We start from the raw sequence: 27,879 nt of genomic DNA on the forward strand, positions 1-27,879 counted from the left end.
TGCCGGGGATGCCTGGTCTCACCCTGGAGATACCCATTAAGGGACCATCTCTCAGGGAAGCCAGGAAGGGTTTCGCAGCGGTCGAAGCGCCTTGGGACCCTACGGGTAAGTAGTGCGCTATATAAATGCCTATACATACATACATACATACATACAGTGCCCAGAGCAGAGCCCAGCTGGGCAAGAGAGAGAAGAAAGAGGAGAACCTCAGAAAGAGGGGCATTAAGGGGATCCACAGCCTTTGCTGTGCACCATGCCACAAATCTATTCCACCTGCAGGCGTATACCGACTTTGTGGAGGGACGCCTGGCTGCCAGAATGATGTCACAGACTTCAGGAGGCAAGTCAAATGGCCTCAACTGTCGCCGCTCAATCTCCAAGCATGGAGGTGGAGACTGGACAGGTTCGGGTGGAGGACCGTCCCCTGCTGCTGCGACAGAAGGTCCTCCCCAAGAGGCAGACTAACCGGGGGATCGACTGACATACTGAGTAGCTGGGGATACCAGTACCTTCGTGCCCAGTACGTAGCCACAAGGATTACTTGTGCCCGGTCGCGCTTGATCTTCTTCAGCACTCTGGGAAGAAGTGGTATAGGCGGAAAGGCGTACAACAGAACGCAACTCCACTCACGACGAAAAGCATCTCTGAGCGAGTGCCGCCTTGGAAATTCCAACGCGCAGAATTGATGACATTGCGTGTTCTCTTCGGTGGCGAATAGATCTAACCAAGGCTCTCCCCACTGCAGAAAGAGACCTTGCGCCATGTCCGAGTTCAGACACCATTCGTGATCCATCATGCACCGGCGGCTGAGTTCGTCCGCCCTGGCGTTCAGAGACCCTGCCAGGTGTTGAACCACCAGAGTCACGCCCTGATGCTCTAGCCATTGCCAGAGGCGCAGAGCCTCCTGGCAAAGGGTCCACGACCCCACCCCGCCTTGTTTGTTGCAGTACCACATGGCGGTGGTGTTGTCCGTGAACACCTGCACTACACTCCCTCGGACAGACGGGAGGAAGGCCTTCAGCGCTAGACGAATCGCCCGCAGCTCCAAAAGGTTGATATGGAGCCGGGACTCCGCCGGAGACCAGAGGCCTCTGATCTCCGCCTCTCCCATGTGGCCTCCCCAGCCCTGGAGGGACGTGTCCGTCACAACTACGTGCTCCGGTTGGGGAAGGGAGAGGGATCTGCGGTTGACCCAATCGCGGTCCGTGAGCCACCACTACAGCTGTCTCGCAGTGCCCTCCGAGATCAGGACATGGTCGGACAGGTTGCCCTGATGCTGGGCCCACTGAAACTTCAGGTCCCACTGCAGAGCTCGCATCCGCCACCGTGCGTGATGCACCAGAAGGATGCAGGAGGCCATCAGCCCCAGAAGCCACAGCGTCAACCTGACCGAAACCCGGGATAAAGGCCGAAAGATTGGAATCAGAGCCTGTATATCCCGAACCCGCTGTTTGGGCGGGTAAACCCGAAACTGCGCCGAGTCGAGAACCGCTCCGATGAAAAGGAGCTTCTGAGAGGGACACAGGTGTGACTTTGGCACATTGATGGAGAACCCCAGCTGGTGCAGGAGATCCGCCGTAGTCTGGAAGTGGCTGACGACTGTCTGGGGCGAGCCCGCCTTCAACAACCAGTCGTCGAGGTAGGGGAAGACGGAGACCCCCAACCTGGGCAGATGAGCTGCGACCACCGCCATCACCTTCGTGAACACCCGTGGGGCGCTGGTAAGGCCGAAGGGAAGCACGGTAAACTGAAAGTGCTCGTGGCCTACCGTGAACCGCAGGTAACGCCGATGGGCTGGCAGGACCGGGATGTGGAAATACGCGTCCTGCAAGTCCAACGCTACCATCCAGTCTCCTGGGTCTAGGGCAGCTAAGACCTGAGCCAGAGTCAGCATTTTTAACTTCTCCTTCCGGAGGAAGCCGTTGACGTTCCTCAGATCCAAGATAGGGCGTAGGCCCCCTTTGCCCTTCTTAGGTACCAGAAAGTAGTGGGAGTAGCAACCACGTCCTACTTCTGGCCCAGGAACGCGCTCAATGGCCCCCTTGGCCAAGAGGGCCGAAACTTCCTCCTGCAGGAGCCGCAAGTGATCCCCTGATACGCGGTGGTGTTGCGGTGGCATGGCTTGAGGAGTTGTCTCGAAGGGGAGGGAGTAGCCCCTCCGGACGATCTGCAGCACCCACCTGTCCGAAGTGACAGTGCGCCAGTGAGAGTGGTGATGGCGAACCCTGCCTCCCACTGGCGTCACATGGGCCGAAAAGCACGGACTAGGAGGGTTTAGAGGCAGTTTCCCCGACCGCCTCCACGGCGGTTTCCACGGCAGCCGCTGCGCTGGATGGTAGTCTGCGGCGAGTGGCTGGGGGCACGTGTGGGGACACCCCTTCCTTGGCCACGAAAGGAGCGAAAGGCACCCGTTTGCTGGCGCGGGCCAAGAGGCCCAAGGACTTGGCCGTAGCCCTGGATTCCTTAAAGCGCTCAAGCGCGTGGTCTGCCTTGTCGCCAAAGAGGCGACGGCCATCGAAAGCATGTCCATCAGAGTGTTCTGGACATCTGCCGAAAAATTGGCGGATCTCAGCCAGGCGTGGCGTCTCACCGCCACCGTCGTAGCCATCGATCTGCCTAGCGAGTCGGTGGTATCCAGCCCACACCTGATCGAATACTTGGCTGCATCTCGGCCCTCCACAAGGGCTTGGCCGAGTTTGGCCCATACCTCCAACGGGCACTCTGGCAGCGAGCGACGGGGGGAGTCAGAAGAGCGATGACGTCTCTTCGACTTCTTGTGCTTCTTACCTGACGACAACTTTGACCCGGAGGAGTGGTGCCGACTCCCGGAGCTGTGGTGGCTCTGTCCCCGCGACCTTTCCCTCGACCTCCCGTGGGACCGGGACCGGGACCTCACGCGGTGCGGGCCGAGTGCCGGAGTTCGAGTCGCCTGCGGGACCGCTCCCGCCTGGCTTTCGAAGATAGGGCCCGGCAGTCGGAGCAGGCCTTGTCGTCGTTGTCGATGCCTAAACAGGTCAAACACAGGTGGTGGGGGTCCGTGACCGACATCGTGCAGTCGCACTCCTCACAGTGTTTAAAACCGGGCATCCCTGCGGCACCGATCGGAGTCGTTAGACTTCGAAGAATGATCAAAAGAGATCAAAAAGTTAGTCAAAAAGTGACTTTGGGTAACTGCTCTTTCCAGATCTACGCTGGCTGGCGCGGAAAAAAGAAGAACTGACGTCAGCACGCGGAGGCGGCGTCTAAGTACTCCGACGACGTCATCATGGCGCCGCCGACGACGGACGTGGAGCCGCAGACGACGCCTACCGACGCGCAAGGGTACTGCTACGCAAAAGTTTCTGGATCCAGTCTGACGCCTGGGGATATTCTAAGTTAAGGAATCTATCACTAACGTGTCTCTTTCAGATCCCAGGACCAGAGACGCAGAGCCTCTCTGCAGAGACACTGCGTCCCCACTCCTCCCTGCTTGTTGACATACCACATCGCAGTAGCGTTGTCCATCGGGACTTGAACTGACTGACCGCGAAGGAAAGGAGGAAGGCCTTGAGCGCCAAACCTATTGCCCGCAACTCTAGAAGGTTAATGTGAAGCAACCTTTCCTCTGGAGACCAAAGGCCTTTGATCTCCTCCTGGTCCCCACAGATGAGCACCCTGCCCTAAAGTGGATGCATCCGTTATCACTGGGGCCACTGATGGAGGAAGATGGAAGGGCTTTCCTTGAGACAGATTGCCATCCACGCTCCACCAAGACAGATCCGCAGCAGCTTCTCTGGAGATCCTGATCGATTCCTTGAGATCTCCGTTGTGCTGATACCACTGCCTGTGGAGGCGCCACTGGAGCGCCCTCATGTGCCAGCGTGCATGGTTGACTAACAGAATGCAGGAAGCAAACAGACCGAGCAGGTGAAGGACCTTCAGGGCTGGAACGACCGCTCCATTGTAAAACAAGGGAATCATTTCCTGAATGTCGAGAATCCTTTGTGGAAGAGGGAATGCTCGACAGACAGTAGTGTCCAGTACCGCTTCTATGAACAGGTTGCGCTGAGAGGGCCCCAGGTGAGACTTGGGCATGTTTATCGAAAAACCCAGTTGTCACCTGCAGATGATGAAGCACCTTCTCTGGCGACAATGCTTTGAGAAGCCAGTCGTCCAGATAGGGGAAAACTGAAATCCCTGATCTTCTGAGATGGGCTGTCACCACTGCCATCACCTTGGTGAAGACTCGAGATACAGTAGTAAGTCTAAACGGGAGAACCGCAAACTGATAATGTTGCGACCCCACTGTGAAACGGAGATACTTCCTGTGCGACCTCAGGATCGGGAAAGGAAAATACGCATCCTGCAAGTCGATCTACACCATCCAGTCCTCTTGCTGCAGCGCTTGAAGAACCTGCGCAAGGGTGAGCATCTTGAACTTGTCTTGCTTCAAAAATAGGTTCAAGATCCTGAGATCCAGGATTGCACGTAACCTGACATCCTTCTTGGGTATCAGGAAATACCGGAAGTAGCATCCCTGACCCCTTTCCCGCTCCGGAACCACCTCTATCGCACCTTTTTTCAATAATGTTAAGACTTCCTCCTGAAGGAGAAGAAGGTGGTCCTCCGAGCAAGCCCCTTCGCAAAGAGGGTAATTTGGAGGGAATTCCCGAAAGGGAAGGGCATACATGTAGGAGAGTAGGGTCTGCAATCCTATGATCGCCCCAGATTTTTGCTTTTTGCTTCACTGGTTTACGACTTCTCTGGCTGTGGGCCTGCTAATCAGACACACAACCTTGCTGTTCTCTCACTAAATTGACACGTGTACCTTAGGTGCATTTACCAATTGGTACTGGACCACCTTATCAGACCCTGTAACTCAGGGCATAGGTGTACCCAGGGCATACCAGGGGCTGCAGCATGTATTATGCCACCCTGGCTGGCCATCTAAATCTGAAACAACTGGCTGCACGACAGCTGGGGCAAGGTGGTGTAATCACCCCTTGCTGTAGATATAGTATACCTATATCTAACCCTAAAATGGAAACTCGTATTCCTATCAGTCACTCATATGGCAGGCCTTGATGATCCTGAAGGCAGAGTGCTTGGAATCGTGTGAGATGGTGCTCTGGCATGAGCTGAGCCCGTTTGCAGCTTGCGGAACCAAGTCCTAATAGCTGTTCCATGATAACGCATACCATATACTCTTAAGTGCATTATAATCCTCGCGGTTATATGCCAACTCTGGTATCGCTTTATCAAAACATGTCGAGTAAGGTGTCATACGAATTGGAATACTAACCCCTCGCCAATTCTGGCGACGGGGTTAGCATTCCACCCTTCTAGCGGGACACGACATGTATGTAACTGTGAACCCCGGTTAAAGTTAACTCGAGCCTCAGCATCACAAAATGGATGCTGCCACCACAGACATAAGTCTGACCTCCTGCTGCTGGGAGTCCTTCCAGCGAGGAGAGCTTGGACAAAGGGTTTCCTGTCAGGGGCGGTGCTAGCACCATCCCAGACAGGGTTTTGTGTATCCTGGGTAGGCAGGGCTGAATAGGAAGGTGACTGCAAGTGGCACCCCGGTGCTCACTATGCATCTGCTGGCTAGAACCAGTTCCAGAGGCACACCAGCCCCTGAGCTGGGGAAAGTCCGGCATGGGAGAGGGGTGTAACCACCCCCCTTCCTGGTCCCACCCATGGGCAGGACCTAGTCCCGTACCAGCCCCTTTCTTTAGTATAAAGGTGGGAGCCGGGACCCTTCCCAAATTAGATAATTCCGAATCTTGATGACTTTCCACGAAAGAACTCTTGAACTTTTCAGAAGACTCTCCCTTGTGGCTAAGGAGTAGCCACCCTGCACAGCAGGCACCATCCAAGCGCATCGCGGTTTGCTGTAAGTCTCTCCTCCGGATCAAGACTGCCCAGCTGAACGAGAACCGGCTTCCCTGGCACCTCTGACCTCTACCTACATCGTCAGCTCAGCTGAGATTCGTGGGAGTGACGAGACCTCGAGGGACCGGCCATCTTCAAGACTGCACAACGTTTGCCCAGCACGACCGTCGAGGGATCCTCGAGTGAGTGCTTTGGGGTTTGAGAAGCCCTAACCCTGAGCAGCTCCAGCACCGAAGTCCAGCCCCCCAGCATCCAAGAGATCTGCGTGGGGCCCTTCTGCTCTTTGCTGCTCACCGCGTTGTCCGGCTACTTGCCCGCTGGCTTGTGGCTCTCCTGACGACGCACCACGACGACAACACCGCTGGTCTGGTTGCTCCAGACTGGCCCTTGCTCCCCTCCAACAGAGGAGCACCCCGGACCCTCCTGGTCCACTCCAGACGCCATTTTAAGTCCACCGCGTGGGCTTGCATTTGCCAAGACTTGTTGCTCCAATCCTGGGTCCAGCGACGTCGACAGCAGATACCATCGTGGGAAAGCTCGCACCTCCATCCTGGTCGCCGACAACGCCTCCGGGTCCGTGAGACTGCAGAGCCCAGCGTCGCCCACTCACCTGGTCGAGGTGACTTCAGCCGGTGCCATCCTGGTGCCCATCTAATCACTGGCTAGTGATTCAGAACTTGGTCCCCTCTGCTTACAGGTATCCTCCATCACCGATCCAGGCTTGGATCCCATCGAACTTCAACACTGGTCGCCTGCCAGCAACTTCTTCTTTCAGGCTCCATAGACTGCAACGAGGATTCCCGACGTCTTTCCAGACCTATGCAGTCGCAGCCCCTGGGCAAGGTAACCTCAGCATTTCGGTGCTCCAGCATAGCCTAACTATCCAAGGGTCCAGATCCTTTTTCGTTTCAGCTCTACCTAGTCGGATTCGTCCGATAACACTAACTTTACGAAATCTAGCATCCATAGACTTTGTCCCGCATCCCGCGTGAGAGTGCACACTCTGCACCCGATCTCCCTAGGCCTCCTGCTCGTAATCTGAAGGTTCAGTAGTCCAGTCCTAGCGATCCTAAAGCCTATTAGATTAGTACTTACCTGCTAGTAATTTCGCATTCCACTTTAAGAGTATATGGTTTTTCGTGCCCCTCGGGCATTTGTGTAAATTGTGCGACTTTCAGTATTTTCCTAAGAGCTTTGTATTGTGCTTAGCGCCCTGTCCTCATAAAGAGTCCAGGGCTGTTGTGTTCTAAATAAATATACTTTTATTTTCATAACAACTTGTGTGGTGTCCTTTCACTTGGTGTTCAAGGGGTATATGTGATGGTATAACAGCTGGCTTAACACGCCCTCTAGAGTTTAGCCTAAAGACTGCTCTTGTCCATGCTACTAGGATAGCTGGTCTACGGTTGACTTACAACCAATCATCAATAAGGGTTGTTTGGACTGATACATAGTGATCACTAGAATAGTGAGCACTGCATATCAGGCCAACTTCTCACAATACCCATTCTCCACAAGATTGAGAACTCAAAGGTATGTAGTGACCGATTCCCAATCTTGCAGAAAGTGAGTAAGCCGACCGCCCCACAGGACCAACATGATCCAGAATGGTGGATCTAGGGCTGCTTTGCTGTGGTAAGAGGGGGTAGGTAGAGGAAGAGGAGGAGGAGGGCTGACGACCTCGTGGGCGACCTCTGTTTTTGCCCCTGTAGGATTTGTACAAGGTGTTTTGTTGCTGCTGTTGAGGTTGTGTATATGTCTGAAAGGACGACCTCCCAAATCCTCTGTATCTCCTGAAGGACGAGCCTCTAGTTTGAGCTTGAAGACCAAGAGATTTGGCTGTTGCCTTGCTGTCTTTAAATCTCTCTAAAGCAGCATCCGCCTTTTTCCCCAAAAGTCCTGAACCATCAAACGGTAGGTCTAAAAGCATAGCTTGAACATCAGCCAAGAACTCCGACGACTTCAGCCATGCACTCCTTCTCGTAGCCACAGAAGATCCCATGATTCTGGCGACAGAGTCAGCAGTGTCTAACCCACTTTGTATCACCTGATGTGCAGCCGCCTGAGTATCATGTAACACTTCCTCAAAATTCTTTCTATCCTCCTCGGACAACTTAGGTGCGAGCTGTTTAGCCGAATCCATTAAAGCATGGATATATCCAACCATAAGACAGGTGGCATTAGTTGACTTTAGTGCAATGCTTGCCGAAGAGAATACTTTCTTGGCAGATTGGTCAAGTTTCTTCGACTCTGTCCGCCGGAACTTGTGGAAATGCACCTGAAGATCTTTTTGAACAGGCAGCCTGAACAACAAGGCTCTCAGGAGAAGGATGGGAAGATAAAAAGTCAGGATCCCCTGGAGCCACCCTGTATCTCCGTGCAATGGTTTTGGAAACTGCAGGAGCTGAAAAAGGCTTATGCCAAACTTTCATCACAGGGTCAGTGATTGCCTCATTGAATGGCAGTAGAGGTTCAATTACAGAAGAAGGTGAATGAAGAACTTCTGTTAAAATGTTCGACTTAAACTCAGGAGTGGGAAGCTGAAGATCCAAAAGTTATGCTGCCTTTTTGATCACTGTGTGATATGGAACCACATCTTTGGAAGGAGTATCAGATGTAGGCGAAGTTCCCACTCTGGAGAGATATCAAGGCCACTTGCTTCCCTTAACACAGCAAAATATTCATCTGAGTCCGGAACCTCACCTTCCTCCATCTCCTCCAACTGATACCTCTGTTCTTCTATAACCATCTGGGCTTCTCTCCTAGATCTTATTCTAGGTGCTGGCGTCGATGGAGCCAAGACCGACTCCATCGGATTCAGAGCCGGCATCGCGCACAAATCCGACAGCGCCGCCTGCGCCGAAAGAGGTCGAATAGAAGGCGTCGGAGAAGATGGAAGTGGCGTCGATGTCCTCAGCGCCGGGAAGTTCCAAGACGGCGCCGCCGGAAGAAAAGGCATGAAAGGGGCCTGGGCATAGGCCTGAGGAACCCCCAAATTAAAAGCTAATGGACCCATGGGATCCGAAGGTGCACCAGAGGGGTAGCATTGAGATAATGTGATGAATCTTGACCCAGACCTGGAAAGGGAGGATAGATCCCTGGAACTGAATCTGAGGCAGGCGTTACCGTGTTCGGGCGAGCCGGCGCCAACAGCTGAACCAATGGAGTCGCCTGCTCATCCGGCACAGGAATCTCTTCTTCTGGAACCGGAGAATGAACCGAAGTCGGCGAGGGAACCGGCGTCAGAGACCGAGGTGGAGAAGCTGCAGGCGAAGCCAATTTCTCAGGTGAAGCTGGATTCGAGGGAGAAGGAGACACAAAGTCGTTACGGCGTCGTCGAGATGGAAAGGTCGACTTCGGCGCCACTTCTTTATCAGAATGGCGTCTTGATTTATACCTTTTCTTCTTGTGCTTCTTAGCTCTTGAAGCATGCCCCAACGTCGACTTCGAGCCCGACCTTGACCTCGACCTGGAGCGCGACCTCGAGCTTCTCCTACCTCTTTTTTCTTTTCTCATCTTCACCATGAAGAGCTTAGCTTCCCTCTCTTTCAGTGCCTTCGGATTTCGTTTTCCTGCAGCAAGCACATCCCTCGACGTCGTGATCCGATGATAAACACCAAACACAGTCCTTGTGTGGATCAGTAATGGACATATATCTTCCGCACTCCCTGCAAGGCTTAAACCCGGACTTCCTCAACGACAACCTTAAAAGGAAACAAGAAAAAGAACAGGAACACAGCCAGAAACACAAAGTAACAAGCATAACAACGGAGAGTCCTAGAAAAACCGTAAGCGTCGACGGCACGAAAAAAAGGAACTGACGTCATCAGGCCGATGAGGCTCATTTATGGCTCCAGTGACGTCAGCGGAGTCGCGAGCGAAGCCAGGCTTCTGTGACGTTGTCCTCGCCAGGGTGGAGAGCTACAAAACAATTTCCGAATGCTGCTGGCGCAGGGGGGATATTCACAAGGTGAGGAATCCACTGGCAGATGTATCCATCTGAAAATAGTGTTATAAGAAATACCGATTGGGTATGTTTTTTTGCATGCCTATTTTAGCATGAACTGTGGCTGAATATTATTAGGCACACAAATTACACATAATTAATTTGTGAGTGGAGTAGGGATCACGCATAGTCCTGAAGAGAAAGCCAAGGGGATGGCTTTTGAAACATGTTGACCAAGTAGGAGGCACCTCATAAAAGTATACCCCCTTACGTCTCTCCATTATTAATGTTTCCAGCTAGGGATGGCAATAACATTTTTTTCCCACTAGCAAGGTAACTTTTAAATCTGCACCACTATCTTTCCTGACCCTACCACTCCCACTTCTGCATAACACATCGTTATTCACTTAATTAAGTGCCCCTGCGTCTCCGTAGGTCACAGCACGCACCGCCCCTTAGAGGGACCGGAAGACCCCTATGATGAAGCATGACACTGAATTAATTTTTAGTGTGTGAGGGGTATTTTATCAAACATATAGTGTTTCCCATGACAATTCTTGGGCTCAACACCATTTGTCCCACCACCATCATTATAATTTTACAAGGAAGGATATATTTTAAGTGGTAGAATCTTTTTGTTGAATTAGAGTATCTAGAGAAGGACGATTCTACCTTCACCCCTCTTCACTCCCTTTTTGGGTTTTTGTTCAAGCTTAACTCAGACAAGACCGAAGTCCTCATCCTGGGCTCCTCCCCTTCCACCTGGGAAGATTCTTGGTGGACGCAGCACTTGGAATCCACCGATACCCACAGATCATGCACAGAACCTCAGCATCATCCTGGACTTCTCGCTTTCAATGACCTGCCAAATCAATGATATCATGTGCGCCTGCTTTCACATGCTCAGCCTCCTTCGGAAGATCTTTAAGTGGATCCCCACAGAGTCCAGGAAAACGGATCACCCATGCGCTCGTCAGACTCGACTACAGCAACACACACTATGCTGGCACCACCCAGAAACTCCAAAAGAAAGTGCAGACTGCCCAGAACGCCGCCGCCAGACTCATCCTAACATCCCATGTCGAAACCACATCACCGGCCACCAGATAGACCTTAACTGGCTACCGGTCAACTAGAGAATCTCCTTCAAGCTTCTCACGCATGCCTAAAAAGCCCTCCACAACACCGAAGCTGCATACCTCAACCACAGCCTCTCCTTCTTCACCCCCACTGCCCAAGTGGCCCTGGTCACTGTCGCACAGATCTGCAAGCCCATGGCTGGAGGAAGCTCCTTCTCCTACCTTGCTGAAAAGACCTGGAACTCCCTGCCTCTGCACTTCAGACAATCACCATCGCTGCAGCAATTCAGGAAGGACCTCAAGACCTGGCTCTTCAACTGAACCACAGACCCTCCCTTCCCCAGCGGCTTGAGACCCTCATGGGTGAGTAGTCGCGATTTCTAAGTCCTTGATTGATTAATGTATAGGGGATTTGAACATGGAAGGTTGGTTTGGCAACCGCAAGAAAGCGGACAGGGCAGAAAGATAACCCTTAAGAAGGCCATAGGAGAGCCCTGTTGGGCAAGGGCACAAATAACGAGAAGAATATTAGATAGTGAAGCAGAAAGAGATTCAATAGACCTTTCTGGACAATATTTTACAAATTCTGGCAAACGGCACGCGTACACCGTCTTAGTGGAGGGAAACTTGGCCATCAAAATTACTTTAAATACTTCAAGAGGAAGTTCAAAATCTATTAACTGTAGCCTATCAATCTTCACGCATGTAGGCGGAGAGTTGACAGGTTCAGATGGAGAACCCTCCCCTGCTGCTGCGACAGGAGATTCCCCCCCCCCCCCCCCCCGAAGGGGCAGCCTGATCGGAGGATGAATACTCATTCGAAGAAGCTCTGGATACCAGATCCTCCTTGCCCAGTCCGGAGCCACAAGAATGACTTGGGTTGCGTTGTTCTTGATCTTCTTGAGAACTCTGGGAAGAAGTGGCTTGGGTGGAATGGCGTACAGGAGGCCTGAGCTCCACTTGCGATGAAAAGCGTTGTAGAGCGATAGCCACCTTGGAAACTCTAACGTGCAAAACTGCTGACATTGCACGTTCTCTTCAGAGGAGAACATATCTAACCAAGGGTCTCCACACTGCTGAAAGAGACCTTGCAACACCTTCAACTGGAGGCCCCATTCATGACCGGCTAGGCTTTGATGGCTGAGTTTGTCTGCCCTGCGTTCAGAGAACCTGCCAGATGTTAAACCACCAAGGTTATGCCCTATTGTTTCAGCCCTGACCAGGGATACAGGCCCTTTTGAGAAAGGGTCCATGACCCCACCAAGCCCTGTTTGTTGCAGTACCACATGGCGGTGGATTGCCCAAAGTTCCAACAAACTGATGTAGAGCCCAAACTCCGGCGTAGACCAGTGTCCCCAGATCTACACCTCTCAAAGATCGCAGCCCAATCCCAGGAGTGACTCATCTGTCACTACTGTGAGATCTGGTTGGGGAAAGGAGACAAGTCTGCCTCTGATATAATCACGGTTCATCAACCACCACTGTAGGTTCTTTGCAGTTCCCTCCAAGATCTGGACCACATCGGAGAGATTCCCCTGATGCTGCACCCACTCGAACTTCAGGCCCACTGCACAGTCCGTAGAAGCCAGCTGGTGTGATTTACCAACAGGATGCAATGAGTCTCAGCAGTCTTAGAGACATTCTCACCAAAATCCAGGACAGAGGCTGAAGCATCGGTATCATAGCCGAATATCCTGGACTCACTGCTCGTGAGGATGAGCCAGATACTGCACTGTGTCCAGAACAGCTACGATGAAAGGGAGTGTCTGAGAAGGAGTCATGTGTGACTTTGGCACATTTATAGAGAACCCCAACGAATGCAGGAGGTTTACTGTAGTCTGGAGGTGGGAGACGACAGCCTGCGGCGAAGGCACCTTCAACAGCTAGTCGTCCAGATAGGGCAAGACTGACACCCCTAACCTGCGCAGATAAACTGCGACCACCGCCATCACCTTGGTGAACACCCGAGGTGCGGCGTTAAGGCAAAGGGGAGCACGGGAATTGAAAGTGCAGGCAAGATGGGGATGTGAAAATACAGATCCTGCATGTCCAACGCTACCAGCCAGTCACCTTGGTCTAGGGCATACAAGACCTAAGCTAATGTGAGCATCTTGAATTTCTTTTTTTTGAAGAAGAGATTGATGGTTCTGAGGTCTAGTATAGGTTGAAGATCTTTGTTCTTTTTGGTTATCAGAAAGTAAACCACTGCCTACTTCTGAAAATCGGAACCTTCTCTATAGCTCCTCTGTCCAGGAGAGCTATAACTTCCTCTTGGAGTAATGTTAGATGATCCTCCGCCAACCGCTCTTGAGTTGTTAGTAAAGGGGTAGGAAAAAAAAGAAAAGCAAAAGAATAGCCTTCCAAAATGATCTGCAAGACCCATTTTTCCGATGTTATGGACCTCCAGTGGAGGAAATGGTTTTAAATTCTCCCTCCAACTGGACTAGAATGGTCTTTCAGACTCAAACTAGGAATGCTTGAGGCTGCAGCTGCCGAGGCCTGGGTGGCAGATGACCTCTGGCTACCATTCAGAGGTCAAAATGAACCTCATCCATGTCCTCGCACAACTTGGGAAGTCTGCGCAGGAAGGTGGCTGGGATATGACTGATGCAGCTGAAAGCCACTTCCAGTGTCATGAAAGGGGCAAAAGCTAGACTGGCCACGAGGTGTGACCAAGAGGCCCAAGGATCTGGCCGTAGCCCGAGAATCCATGAAGCGCTCCAAGGCCAATTCTGCTTTCTCTCCAAAAATCGAGTCCCATCAAAGGGCATGTCCATGAGATCAGCATGGACATCACCCATGAACCCAGATGCACAAGTTACTTACCTTCGGTAACGATATATCTGTAAGAAACAGTAGTTAGTATTAGATTCCTTACCTTAGAATATCCCCAGACTTCAGACTGGATCCGGAAACATTTGCGTAGCAGTACCCTTGCTCGTCGGTAGGCGTCGTCTGCGGCTCTGCGTCCATCGGCGACGCCAAGATGACGTCGCCGGAGTACTTAGACGCCACCCTCGCGTGCTGACGTCAGTTCTTATACATAGCTTTTCTGAGCCGGAAACGCAGAGCCATGATAAAAACGAACACTGGTGCCATGAAACTAGGGCCCTGAAAGGGGATGACCTTAACCCTAGATATCGGTTCACAGAACGGGGAGGATGGGTGGGGCGGTAAAGAATCTAATACTAACTACTGTTTCTTACAGATATATCGTTACCGAAGGTAAGCAAGTTGTGCATCTGAAAGAAACAGGTTAGTATTAGATTCCTTACCTTAGAATAGATACCCCAGCAATACCAACCCCGGTGGTGGGTCTGCAAACCAATGATCACATCAGAAAGTCCTGAAGAACGGAACGGCCAAAGAAGCCATCTCTCTGGACTTGGCTGTCCAAGCAGTAGTGTCTTACAAACGTGTGCAGCAAGGCCCACGTAGCTGCCTGACAGATGTCCTGCAAGGGGACTCCCCGACACAGGGCAGTAGTAGCCACTGTGGCCAGAGTGGAGTGGGCCCTCAGCCCAACAGGAGGCTCCTTTTTAGCCAAGGAGTAGCATACCTTGATGCACAACACGACCAAACCGAGAGATGGTCCGCTTGTGCACCGCCCGACCTTTCTTAGCGCCCACGTAACCAACAAAGAGTTGGTCATCCATCCGGAACTGGCGTGTGCGATCCAAATAGAATGAGAGCGCACGTATTTGGTCCAGACGGTGGAGCCTCACTTCCTCTTTCGAGGGATGCGGAGGCGGAAAGAAGGTGGGCAAGGTGATGGACTGCCCGATGTGGAAGACTGTGACTACTTTGGGCAGGAAAGAGGGTCGCGTCCGCAGCACAACACTGTCCGGATGGACAGAAAGGAAGGGAGGTTTAGAGGAAAGAGACTGGAGCTCACTCACCCTCCTGGCAGAGGTGATGGCAACCAGGAATGCAGTCTTCAGAGTAAGGAGACGAAGAGGACAGTTATGAAGTGGCTCGAAAGGAGCGCACATCAGATAGGTCAGAACAAGGTTCAAGTCCCACTGAGGCATCACGAAAGGAACAGGAGGAAACATATGAGTGATGCCCTTCAAAAACCTATTTACAACTGGGAACTTGAACAAAGAGGGCTGATCAGACAGAAGGTCCTCCTGAAGAGGCAGACGAATCTGGGGATTGACAGACATGCTGAGTAGCTCAGGATACAAGTATCGTCGTGCCCAGTCCGGAGCCACAAGGATAACTTGGGCCCGGTCGCGTCTGATCTTCTTCAGCACTCTGGGCAGAAGTGGTAAAGGTGGAAAGGCGTACAACAGACCGCAGCTCCACTCGTGACGAAATGAGTCTCCGAGCGAGTGCCGCCTTGGAAATTCCAACGCGCAGAACTAATGACATTGCGCGTTCTCTTCTGTGGCGAATAAATCTAACCAAGGCTCTCCCCACTTCTGAAAGAGGCCTTGCGCCACGTCCGAGTTCAGACGCCATTCATGATCCATCATGCACCGACGGCTGAATTTGTCCGCCCTGGCTTTCAGGGAACCTGCCAGGTGTTGAACCACCTGGGTCACCCCCTGGTGTTCCAGCCACTGCCAGAGGCGCAGAGCCTCCTGGCATAGGGTCCACGACCCCACCCCACCCTGTTTGTTGCAGTACCACATGGCGGTGGTGTTGTCCGTGAACACCTGCACTACACTCCCCCGGACAGAGGGGAGGATTGCCTTCAGTGCAAGCTGGATCGACCGCAGCTCTAGAAGGTTGATGTGGAGCCGGGACTCCGCCGGAGACCAGAGGCCTCTGATCTCCACCTCTCCTATGTGGCCCCCCCAGCCCTGGATAAAACGCGTCCGTCACAACTACGGTTGTTGGGGTAAGTAGAGGGATCTGCCGCTGACCCAATCGCGGTCCGTGAGCCACCACTGCAACTGTCTTGCAGTGCCCTCCGAGATCAAGACATGGTCGGACAAGTTGCCCTGATGCTGGGCCCACTGAAACTTCAGGTCCCACTGCAGAGCCCGCATCGGCCACCGGGCGTGATGCACCAGAAGGATGCAGGAGGCCATCAGCCCAGGAAGCCGCAGCGTCAACCTGACAGAGACTCGGGATGATGGCTGAAAGATCGGAATCAGAGCCTAAATATCCCGAACTCGCTGTTCGGGAGGATAAACCCGAAACTGCGCCGAGTCTAGAACCGCTCCGATGAAGAGGAGCTTCTGAGAGGGACACAGGTGTGACTTCGGCACACTGATGGAGAACACCAGCAGGTGACGGAGGTCGGCCGTAGTCTGGAGGTGGCTGACGACTGTCTGGGGCGAGCCCGCCTTCAACAACCAGTCGTCGAGGTAGGGGAAGACTGAAACCCCTTACCTGCGCAGATGAGCTGCGACCACCGCCATCACTTTCGTGAACACCCGTGGGGAGCTGGTAAGGCGGAAGGGGAGCACGGTAAACTGAAAGTGCTCGTGGCCTACCGTGAACTGCAGGTAACGCCGGTGGGCCGGCAGGACGGGGATGTGAAAATAAGAATCCTGCAAGTCCAACGCTAATGTCCAGTCTCCCGGGTCCAGGGCAGCCAAGACCTGAGCCAAAGTCAGCATCTTAAACTTCTTCTTCCGGAGGAAGGCGTTGACGTTCCGCAGGTCCAAGATAGGACGTAGGCCCCCTTTGTCCTTCTTGGGAACCAGAAAGTAGTGGGAGTAACAACCACATCCTACTTCTGGCCCAGGAACGCGCTCGATGGCCCCCTTGGCCAAGAGGGCCGTAACTTCCTCTCGCAGAAGACTCAAGTGATCCCCCGACATGCGGTGGTACTGCGGTGGCATGGCTGGAGGGGTCACCTCGAAGGTGAGGGAGTAGCCCCTTCGGACGATTTGCAGCACCCACCTGTCTAATGTGACGGTGCGCCAGTGGAGGAGGTGATGGCGAACCCTGCCCCCCACTGGCGTCACATGGGCCTGAAAGCTCGGACAAGGAGGGTTTCGAGGCGGATGCTGCGGGGGTAGGTGTGGACTGACCTCGCCGTTGTCCCCGACCGCCGCCACGGCGGTTACCACGTCCGCCACCACGCTGGGGGTTAGTCTGCGGGCCGTGGCTGGCAGGATGTGTGGGAGTGCCCCTTCCTTGGCACGAAAGGAGCGAAAGGCAATAGTTTGCTGGTGCGGGGCGAGAGGCCCAAGGACTTGGCCGTAGCCCTGAAGTCCTTAAAGCGCTCAAGCGCACTGTCTGCCTTGTGGCCAAAGAGGCGACGGCCATCAAACGGCATGTCCATAAGGGTGTTTTGGACATCAGCCGAAAAGTTGGCGGACCTCAGCCAGGCGTGGCGACGAATCGCCACCGTGGTTGCCATCGCCCTGCCCAGCGAATCCGTGGTATCCAGCCCACATCGGATGGAATACCATGCCGCATCTCGACCCTCCACAAGGGCTTGGGTGAGTTTAGTCCGGACCCCCTCCGGACATTGTGGCAGCACATCCGCGACCGTGTCCCACAGAGAGTGGGTGTAACGGCCCAAGAGGCACGCGGTGTTGACTGACCACAACCCCAAACTAAGTGAGGAGAACATCTTTTTACCATACTGTTCGTACCTCTTGGATTCCCGATCGGGGGGAGCCGTCGGGAATGCGGTCTGGGAGTTAGAGGCCTGGATGACAAGGCTCTCGGGGAGGGGTGGGTGGATAGGAAGCAAGGGTCGCCCGGAGCCGGGAGGTGGCGCCTGGCCACGGTTCTATCTACAGGCGGACCTGTAGCGGGCTTGGACCAAGTGTCCAGAAGAACGTCTGACAAGGCCTCATTAAACGGCAGCAGAGGCTCAGCCGAGCTTGCCTGCGGTTTAAGGACCTCAGTGAGGAGGTTAGTCCTCACGGCCGCGACGGGGAGCTCAAGGCCCAAGGCCTTGGCAGCCCGCGTCAGCACCACACTATAGGCAGCCCCCTCCTCCGTAGCCATGGTAGGAGGGGAGACAAAACCAATCCCAATCCCAAATCCAATCCTCCTCCCCACCCATCTCCTGATACTCAGGTTCAAAGGATGGGGCCGGGTCGTAGAAGTAGAAATCTCCTAGCGACGTAGAATACAGAGCCGGACCCGAATCGAGGGTAGGACCGGGGACGGCGTCGTCCTGGGATGGCGCCGGGGGCGACACCCTGGGGGTGCCGGCGAGGTTGTGAGGTCGACCGGCGACGACGTGGATCCGGCAGGGCCCTGCGGCGTTGGGACCGAAGTCGCCGACGGCGCCGGGGCCGAAGCACCCGACGGCGCCGGGGTCGAAGCACCCGGCCCGTTTGGGGACCCAGTCGGGGCCGCTTGGCCCGAAGGCGCTGCGGAACCCGACGTAGGAGTGAGCGACCTCATGGCCATGAGGAAGTCCTCGATCTCCTCCGGTGTCGCGTTCTGCCCAGGGGCCGGCGGATATGGAGCAGGCCGCGACGCCTGCGGCTCCGGCATCGCCGTGGGGGCGTGTCACCCGAACCCCCGGCCGCGTCGCGCGAGCGTCGGGGGGAGTCAGAAGAGCGATGTCGCCTCTTCGACTTCTTGTGCCTCTTACCTGAGGACTTCGAAACCGAAGACTGATGACGATTCCCGGAACAGTGGTGACTCCGGCCTCGCGACCGGTCCCTCGACCTCCTTCCGGACCGGGACCTCGAGCGGCGCGGGGCTGACTGTCGGAGCTCAAGTCGCTTGCGGGTCCGCTCCCGTCTAGCTTTGGACGTCAGGGTCTGGCAGTTGGAGCAGGACTTGTCGTCGTGGTCGGGGCCCAGACAGTGAAGGCACCGACGATGGGGGGGTCAGTAACCCACATCAGTCGGCTGCAATCGACACAGGGTTTGAACCCGGGCATCCCTACCGGCACCGTCGGAGTCGAGTGACTTCGAAAGATGATCAAAGAGGATCGAAATAGTTAGTCAAAAATTGACTAAGGGTACAACTTTTTCTAGATCGGCGCTTGCTGGCGCGGGAAAAAGAAGAACTGACGTCAGTGCGCGAGGGAGGCGTCCAAGTACTCCGGCGACGTCATCCCGGCGCCAACGACGGACGCGGAGCCGCAGACGTCGCCTACCGACGCGCAAGGGTACTGCTACGCAAAAGTTTCCAGATCCAGTCTGATGCCTGGGGATATTCTAAGGTAAGGAATCTAATACTAACCTGTTTCTTTCAGATGTTCTGAGCCAGGTGTGGACCCATAAAGCCACAGTCGGCGAAACCGCTCTGCCCAGCGAGTCAGTTGTATCTAAACCACACCTAATGGTGAATTTTGCTGCATCTCTTCCATCTTTCACTGCTTTGGAGAGTACGGCTCATGCCTACTGTGGGATTTGTGGCAGCACTTGCACTACTGTCTCCGAAAGGGTGTGGGAAAATGGCCCAATAAGCACACGGTATAACTGACTACTATGTCAGGCTGGTAGAAGAAAACATTTTCTTCCCAATTGTGTTAATCCTCCTGTATTCCCTCTCCGGAGGTGCAGAAGGAAATGTGCCATGGGACACAGAAGCCTGAATCACCACACTCTTAGGGTTGGGGTGTTGGCTGGGGAACCATGGATTGTCCAGAGCAGGGCGATGGCGGTGTGCAATTGTCCTTTTCATAGAAAGCACTGTGCTAGGATTGGACCACATGCCTTGAAGAACATCTGTTAGTGCTTCATTTAAGGGCAATAGGGGTTCAGACGTGGAAGCCCCAGGCTGAAGCACCTCAGACAAGAGATTAGTCCAGACCTGCACAGAGGGCAGCTCCAGTCCAAGGACATCAGCTGCCCTCCTTACCACCATGGCATAAGAAGCCTCCTCCTCCGTAGCCACAGTCAATGGAGAAAGCAGGCCAGTATATGGACATGTGTCCAGCCCACTCTCTTCTCACAGATCCTCATATTAGTCCACAGGAACATCTAGTTCCCAATCCTCATCCATGCCCGAAACGTCCTCAAAATGCACAAGCAGCGCGATAGAATCTCTGGGCTCTGCATGAGTCTAAGTTGAGAGATGTGGATCCGACTCCAAGTCGTAAGGTATGAGGATGAGTGGAGAAGTGTGGCTCAGGGGTTAGAGGCGGCAGACCCGGAAGCTGAGATCGGCCCTGGACCAGGGTTCAATTCCCCGCCTCGGCGGGTCTTGGGCTCAAAAATTCCACGGACTTGATAATTCTCGCTACGGTGCCTTCTCGACTCACGGGTTCACACTCTGCGACTCTGGGCAATAGCTTGCTTAATCTCCACAACGGCCCCTCGCGGCGGGATGCCTGGCTTTCACCTTGTGGATACCCTGCCGGGGTTATCTCACAGGGGAATACCAGGACGGGTTCCCTAAGCAAGCGCCGGGAAACCCTTTGTGGGTAGCTGTGCGCTATATAAGCTCAAATACATTTACATTTACATTTACATGAGGATGGGGCTGGCGCTGCCAGTGGACGCCGGCGGCACGGACTTTGGGTTCAACGCTGAGTGAGGTAGTGTTGGCACAACCAGCATTGACCCGGATCCAGAATCGGATCCATGAGAGCCCACTGGCGCAGTGGCAGGAGCTCTATGGCGTAGAACCCAATGGGGCCTCATCTGACGCCACGGGGCCTGAAGGCTCCCCCACAAATGTTGGCCCTCTCAAATACACGGCAAATGGCCTTGTAAAACTCTTTTATTTGAGCGGGGGACGCTCCGGCTCCAAGAAACGGTGGGAGATGCAAAGTCAAACCTGGCTTTGGCTCTACAGAAACGTACCTAGAGCGTCAGTGCTCCTTACCAGTCTCATCGCCGGATGACAGACGAGGCGAAGACACAGTCTGCTTGGACTTCTTCTTTTTGTGCCTCTTCCCCAAGTGCACAGAGGATTTGGGGCTCTCTGAGAGGTCCCGCGACCTCCTCCCCTCGAACAGGATTTCTGAGGAGTCTCACTCTACGGTGTCAACTGCCAGGCCGCAAGGAGCTCCTGTAAGGCCTTCGGAGCCATAGCCCGGCAATCCAAGCACAACTTAGTATAGTACGCGCGAGATACCACATACAGACGAGGTGGGGGTTGGTTACTGACATGTCGCTGTGACAGGCGCCACAACGTTTAAACCTGTACGCCTAAATGATATCCTTGACACACAAGAAAAATCACTCAACAAAAAGTTGCAAAAACCTGTAAAAAAATGTTAGAGGGGTAGCTCTTCTCTGGATCAGCACTAAAGTGGCACGGAAAGGAAAGAACTGACGTCTGCGTGCCTGGGTGGTACTTATATAGGTGATGCAATGTCATAACTGACACTAACGACGTCATGCAGAGCTGAATGGAGGGTACTGCTCACACAAAAGTTTTCGGATCTAGCCTGATGCCTGGAAAATTCAAAGGTAAGGAATCTGTAGCTTGAAGTCTCCATCAGATAGAGATAAAAGGACTGGTTCTGTTGCTGCATGTTTTTCTGAATCTGGTGCCTGCCTACTGGTTGGCTGTAGCCCCTGAATTTATGGAACTGGCTGTGAAATCTGGACAATGTCAGTGTATGATCTAATGCTTCGGCTTTACTTTTTTACTTGCCTTTGAGGAGGAGTCTGAAGTTTTGAGAAAAAGATGCTGCCTTTCAAGAGGAATATAGGGCAGGTGTGTTAGAAGGTCTCCTGAGAAATCTGTTGTTCACATGCAGTCATGACCACTCCATAACTCAGACAGCAACAAAGCACATCAACTAGCGGCCATCCCATCATGCACAGGGTCCAAAAATGATTGTCAGATTGATTTACAGAAGTCTCGCACTACTAATGCTCCTACCTCCTGTGAGACATGCAAATAATGTGCAAATAGGAACGTAGGGGCCTTTATATCTTATTTCCTAAGCAGATCATTTTCTGTCTTAAGGCGTACAACCATTTTTATTCTTTATCTGTGGGTATTGATAGACTATTGCCATGGTTAACTTCGTGACCAAAGCTTGCACAACCAAACTATCTGGAGATGAAAGAGTAGACAGGAACAATGAAACAGATAGACCAAGACAGTAGATCTGTGAACAAAAAACATATTGGGGCTTTTCCCCGTGCTTCTGTCATAAGCACTGCTAAGACCTAATTATACCAAATAATTTCCCTCATAGCCTACCTTTATGATGAATCTTGCTGAATAAAGTAGTTATTAGGCTGCACTGAGAAGAGGAGAATGGCAAACACTGCAGCAGACTTTTTAATCTGAGCAGCAAAATGAACATGCTGGGCAGACACTGGGCTCTCACAACTGTAAATCAGCCTGTGGTAGTGTCAGGCCTACAGGTGTTCTGTAAATGCTCTAAGGGCAATGTTTGGAATCCAGGGAAGGAGTGGGGTGGGGGGGTGTAAGTCTTCTCCTTCATTGTCATTCTCCTGAAGGATATTGGCATGCACTTGGAGGGGATCAAGATCTGAATACACTAAATCATGGTGCCTATGAAACCCTATCTCCCTAGATTTAAGAATTTCCTATTTTAGTCAGGGCTGTCTGCAGAATTATCTGTGATATATATATCATAGTGAGTGCAGATGAAGTTGCAAGTCACACCAATGGCACCAGGTTTGACATCAGACTTTGAGTGTGGGCAGTCCTCGATATCAAACCTAGTTCCATAAGTGGCGGCACCAGGACCAGCTTCAGTTGAATCACTGGCTTTAATGGAACTGTGACGGCAGATCTTTGTAAGGCAATCATTGGGGTCAAAATCAACTGATGGTCTGGCTCCATGATGGCATGGACCAGCGAGTAAAAGGAAGGTTGTTTTGCAAAAATCAGTATTATTGCCTTGGCAAAAGCTTCTGCTTGTCCAGAGGACACACACAAATTAGGAAATAGCACATGAGGTATAGGTTGCAGCACTAGAACAGTTTGAGTGCATCCGTAAGCGAAGGGTGCACAATGCAGTGACTTGGTACTTCCCAAGACAACGCAGGCACTCCAAATGAGGCTCAGTGTCCGACATGGGCCAGTAAATGCGGAGTACATCTGAAAACCAGAAGATTTCAATGGAGGCATTCCCCAAGAATGAAATGAAATCAGTGAGAAAAAAAACCCAATACAAACCTGGTGACTCCAGGTCCTGTGTCTGAGAACAAGAGAGTTAGCATCACTGATAAGTAGCACAATATCTAGACTTCTTTTACATCAAATCCTTGGGTCTTGTGAATCTGATGTAAAACGGCTCTATCTGGCACCAATGACTCCACATAACTTCAGAAAGCTCCATATCCAGTGTGGCATGTGGTGGCTGAGGTTCCCAAAGTGTATCTTCACAGTGGGTATCTATTGGAACTGTTCATTCAATGGAAAGCATCTATTTGCTAATACTTTTGCGCTTTCTCAGCACCACCAATTATGAATCATCACATTCAGGTCGAAGACTTTTTTAGCCAAGTTCTAACATGACAAATGGACTCACAATATAACATCATTTACACATGCAATGTGTTAAGAACATAAAAGAGGACTCATGGTCCTTCTCCAAGCCCCACACACAACAAATGTGGGTCTGTCACAGATATCTGCCTAGCATCACATGAGCTGAAACCAGATTATTTCTTAGGTGAAATCTTGTCACACCAGCAGAGAGAATCTCTTTAAAAAGTGGTGACAAAACGCAAGAAAAAAGCTAGTCAAAAAAGTGAATGAGGGTAGCTTTAATTGGATCAGCGCTATCTGGCGCAGACGTCGGGGCACTGCGGTGACGCTTATATAGGTACTGCGTATGTCATTTCCGGTGAGGCTGATGCGAAGTCGAATGCCGGCGTGCAGGGGTACTGCTAAAGAATATCCGGTCCAGTATGACGCCTGGGGAATATTCGAAGGTAAGGAACTACAACTAGAAGTTTCTATCAGATACAACTAATAAGCCTTGGATTTTAGAAGGGATCAAGTAATATAATTAATAGTTTATTTTAAGAAGGTCTGGTATGGAAATGTCTTGGATAAAAAAAATCTTTTTTTGACTAATCCAAGTGAAAACCAAGAATGGTCTTTGACCTCAGGCAAACGATTTTCAGCCTTCCTGGTAAACTTGTATGGAAAACTGAGTTTGTGCTCTCTGCACTGGCTGGGCATAGATGCTTCATTGAAATGCACTGCAAATGATATAAAGTAAATGGACAATTGACAAAGTTTTGTCTTCGGAAATTTGGTCCAAGAGCAGCTTTTGATACATTTGATCATAAACGGCTGTCTTAGAAGCCTGTTGTGAGGCAGGGAAAGAGATCTGCCTCACAAGAGACCTCCTTGTCCTCATAGGATAGGACTCAATGGTTGGATATGGATTTCCTTAAGGAGACTGAGGGACCATCCTCTTCTTTTGGAGTACGACCGGAGTTGGCTCATTAATCGGTGTTAAGTGTCCAGCTACTAATTAAAAAAAAATCCATAGGCACTGCTGTAGGGTGACATTAATATCCATACAACATACTGATTACTGTCTGATTCATGGACACCTTTGACACAATTGGCACAGGGGTTCTTTGAGACATACCTCTGAAGGAAAATCCTTGAAACTGAGAACTGACTGAAGAGAGAAAACTGTCACTTTATTCATGTGCAATCTTAGTAAGATGCCAACTCTCACTCACCCCAGGAAACACAGTACAGCCAGGAACCTTCCACCCTCGGTAGAAGGATAAAGGGAATAGTCAAACTTGGCTAAAAAATGACGGAGTAGTAATTCTAACTCTAAAGTGGAACACCACTAGGGAAATCAGGATGTTCCTGGTGGGAGTAATACAAATATTCCTGCTGAGGAACAGCACCAGTTTAGCAAACAAAAGCCAGATTGAAGTCCAGACTGTAGAGCAGCACCCAGTCAGACAACAAAACCCTGGCTGTAGGTACGATAAGGCAGGGTAAAAAGGAACAACAATGTATTGGGAGGTAGGACCTTAGGAAAAGTCGTAAAATAAACAATGTTACTATGTCAGAGCACTTTTGTCAAAAATATGTTTATTAGAAATTTTGGTTTCATACATTCCAAAAGTGGAGATTATATCGTCACATTAATCCCACGCAGGGGATCAGAAAGCCTCAGCAATATTGTAGCAGTTAAACCAAGTCATAATAAGTCAGCTCCTCTTCACATTGAGTAGGCCAGATGGGAGATACAGCTGCTAAACGTCCCAGAGCTTTCTCTTTATTTAACATAGAAAGGAATCTAGAACCATGCAATATTGTTAAACGGTTAGGCAGGTCGGTAGTGTGCGCAACATACTCCTGTGGCGCTATCCTCTTCATAGTGCTCAGCTGGAGTGCTGTAGGCGAAATGGACAAAACATAACCAAACTAGTCCCAACATGGGACGAGTACCATGAGGTAACAAGGAAAGAACCCCCCCCCCCCCCCCCCCAATACCCACCCCCACCCTACCCGTGGTGGCGGCAACGTACCTACAACTATGAGGTTAGATGATACTGGAACGGAGATCAAAATTGAAAGAGATGAAGGGCTCTGATGGTAGAGGGACAGACAGCAGATGGGAGGCCACGAGAAAGGAAGGTAACTAGGGGGCCCCACTTAAATTCGAAGTTCTTATAGTCATCTCTGAAGATGTCAGCCATATGTTCCAGACTAAGCAATCTCCAAAGACGTGAGTGCCAGAGGGAAATAGCCTGGGCCTCCCTCTTCTTCCAGGCGGCTGCCAGGGTGACCTTAGCCACTCCGATGCAGAGCCACATGATCTTTTTATCAGCTCGAGTCTGGTGTTCAAGGGAGGGGTCACAAAGGCCCAGAAGGACTCCTGCTATAGTAGTGGGGATGGGATAACCAAGAATGTCTTTTATGTGTGCTAAGATTTCTTCCCAGAATGGGCGAATAGTCGGGCAATCCCACCGTACGTGTCAGAAGTCTCCCAAGAGTCCGCATCCCCTCCAGCATCTATGTGAGGAAGTGGGGAAGATCTTTCTAAGTTTGGAAGGATGTAGATACCAGTATCATGGTCTTGAGATGTGCTTCCCTTAGTTCCGTGGAATGGTTAAAGCGTGCAATATCGGACCAAAGAGATCAGGCGTTGAATCATGTCCTCACACATGGACATATATCTGGGGCGTGGGGAGAGAACCGTTTTAAGCAAGAAGCTGTAGATGAATGAGATTACCCCTTTCATAGTAGTAGTTTTGGTGAAGAAGGCCTTAAATTTTGTGAGGGGCCGAGTAGCAGACTCCCGAATCTAGGGGGTAAGGGCCCAGTGCATCAGTGGTGTGTAATGGGACCTTTCCGTGTCCTCTAGTTCAAAGTCCATTTTACAGTGATCGGAGGTGAGGGGGTCAAAGTTGTGGAACAAATGTGTTAGAGCTAGGCAACCTCCTTTCCTCCTCCAGTTGGACTTCATTCCCTTCCCTCATGTTGTGCTGGGGGGAAGGCTGGATTGTAATGGATTGGGGTAAATGGGGATGGGAATGAAGTCCAACTGTCATCGCCCGAAATCGTGTCCCAAACTTTGAGAGTGGTGCGTATAGGAGTCCTGATGTATGTGTTCGGAGGGGTCTATCCCTACGCGGGCTCCATGCCAGATCCCAAATGGTCTGACCCGTCACACTGCGTTCCATATGTAACCAGTGTTTTCGGATTCTTGCCGGGACCATTCAACCAGAACTCCCATCTGTGCCGCTTTGTAGTATAGGAGAATGTCTGGTAGGCCTACTCCCCGTCAGCGTGGGAGCATCGCAGCATAGAGTAAGAGAACCGGACCCGCCCGCCCTGCCAGATAAAGCGCAGCATCATGGACTTCACTTTCCGAAAAAAATCACGCTCCAATTCAATAGGTAGGGCTTGGAATAAGTAAAGAAGCTTGGGCAGGAGAGTCATCTTCACGGCATGTATGTGACCCAGCCATGAGAGAAAAAGAGGCTTCCACTTCGGGAGTTCTGCCTGAATACGCACGAGGATGGGGGGGAAGTTGGCAGCATAGAGCCACCTAATTCTCTGAGTCAATTGGATCCCCAGGTATTGGATGGACATGGTAGCCCATGCTAGAGGAGTAAGGGATCGAAGGCCAAGGGCCGCCCCAGGGGAAAGAGTAAGATTGAGTATATACGATTTATCGAAGTTAATTCTGAACCTCGACACCAGTTCATAGCGTTCGAGTTCTGACTGTTAGCATGGGAGGGAAGTTTCAGGTTCTGACAAGGATAAAAGAACATCATCTGCAAATAGATATTTTATGGATTTCTCCTGTGAATTTTATGCCCTGGATGTTGGGGCTATTCCGGATCGCTAGGACTAGGGGTTCAATGCTAAGAGCGAAAAGTAAAGGGGAGAGGGGACAACCCTGCCGTGTGCCTCTCAAGTGTGGAAAAGTAGGAGACTGAGCTCCGTTGACCACAACTCTGGAGTTAGGGAGACGATAGTTAGAAATTTGGGTGCAAAGCCAAATGCTGTGAGTGCGAAATAGGAAGGCCCCATTGAAGGCCTTCTCGGCATCCAAACCTACTAATATCGCCGGAATTTAGAGCTTATTGGCCTTCTCTATTAAATGTATAATTCTACGGGTGTTGTCATGTGTTTGGCGTACCTTAATAAAACCTGACTGGTCTGGGTGGATGAGGGCGGGCATGAGGTCATTTCAGCGTTTGGCAATTATTGAAGAGTATAGCTTAGCGTCAAGGTTCAATAAAGCTATTGGCCTATAAGAGGGCCAGCATTGGGGATCCTTCCCCGTTTGGGAATCACGGAGATCACGGCTTCCGACATAGTACCGGAAGTTGCACCTTCCTCCGCCATTTTATTAAAACGGGTTACAAGATAGGGAGACAGGTCAGGCCCAGGGGCTTTATGAGGTTTCAAATTTTTAATAGCCAAGGTGATATCGTCTATGGTGATAGGAGCAGTGAGCAGGTCATTCCATGCAGCAGATACCTGGGGTAAAGGCAGTGACTGGGGGTATTCTCGTTGGGCTTCCTCATCTAAGGGTTCCCCGGTGTAGAGGGCCCTATAAAAGGCCCCAAATAGTGCAGCTTTATCTTCGCCCCTGTGCATCACTTCCCCCGTGGGGCCCAAGATGCCACCTATATACTCTTTCTTCCGTACATCCTTTAACTG

General features: G+C 51.7%; 1 protein-coding gene across 4 annotated transcripts in view; it reads right to left on the reverse strand.

The window, feature by feature from the left end:
* Nucleotides 1-27,879, reverse strand: part of RPGRIP1L (RPGRIP1 like) — a 1,159,147-nt gene that overhangs the window by 31,371 nt on the left and 1,099,897 nt on the right. The window lies entirely within an intron of this gene.

Source organism: Lissotriton vulgaris, chromosome 12, assembly GCF_964263255.1.
Source record: "Lissotriton vulgaris chromosome 12, aLisVul1.2, whole genome shotgun sequence".
Classification (NCBI taxonomy): Eukaryota; Metazoa; Chordata; class Amphibia; order Caudata; family Salamandridae; genus Lissotriton; species Lissotriton vulgaris.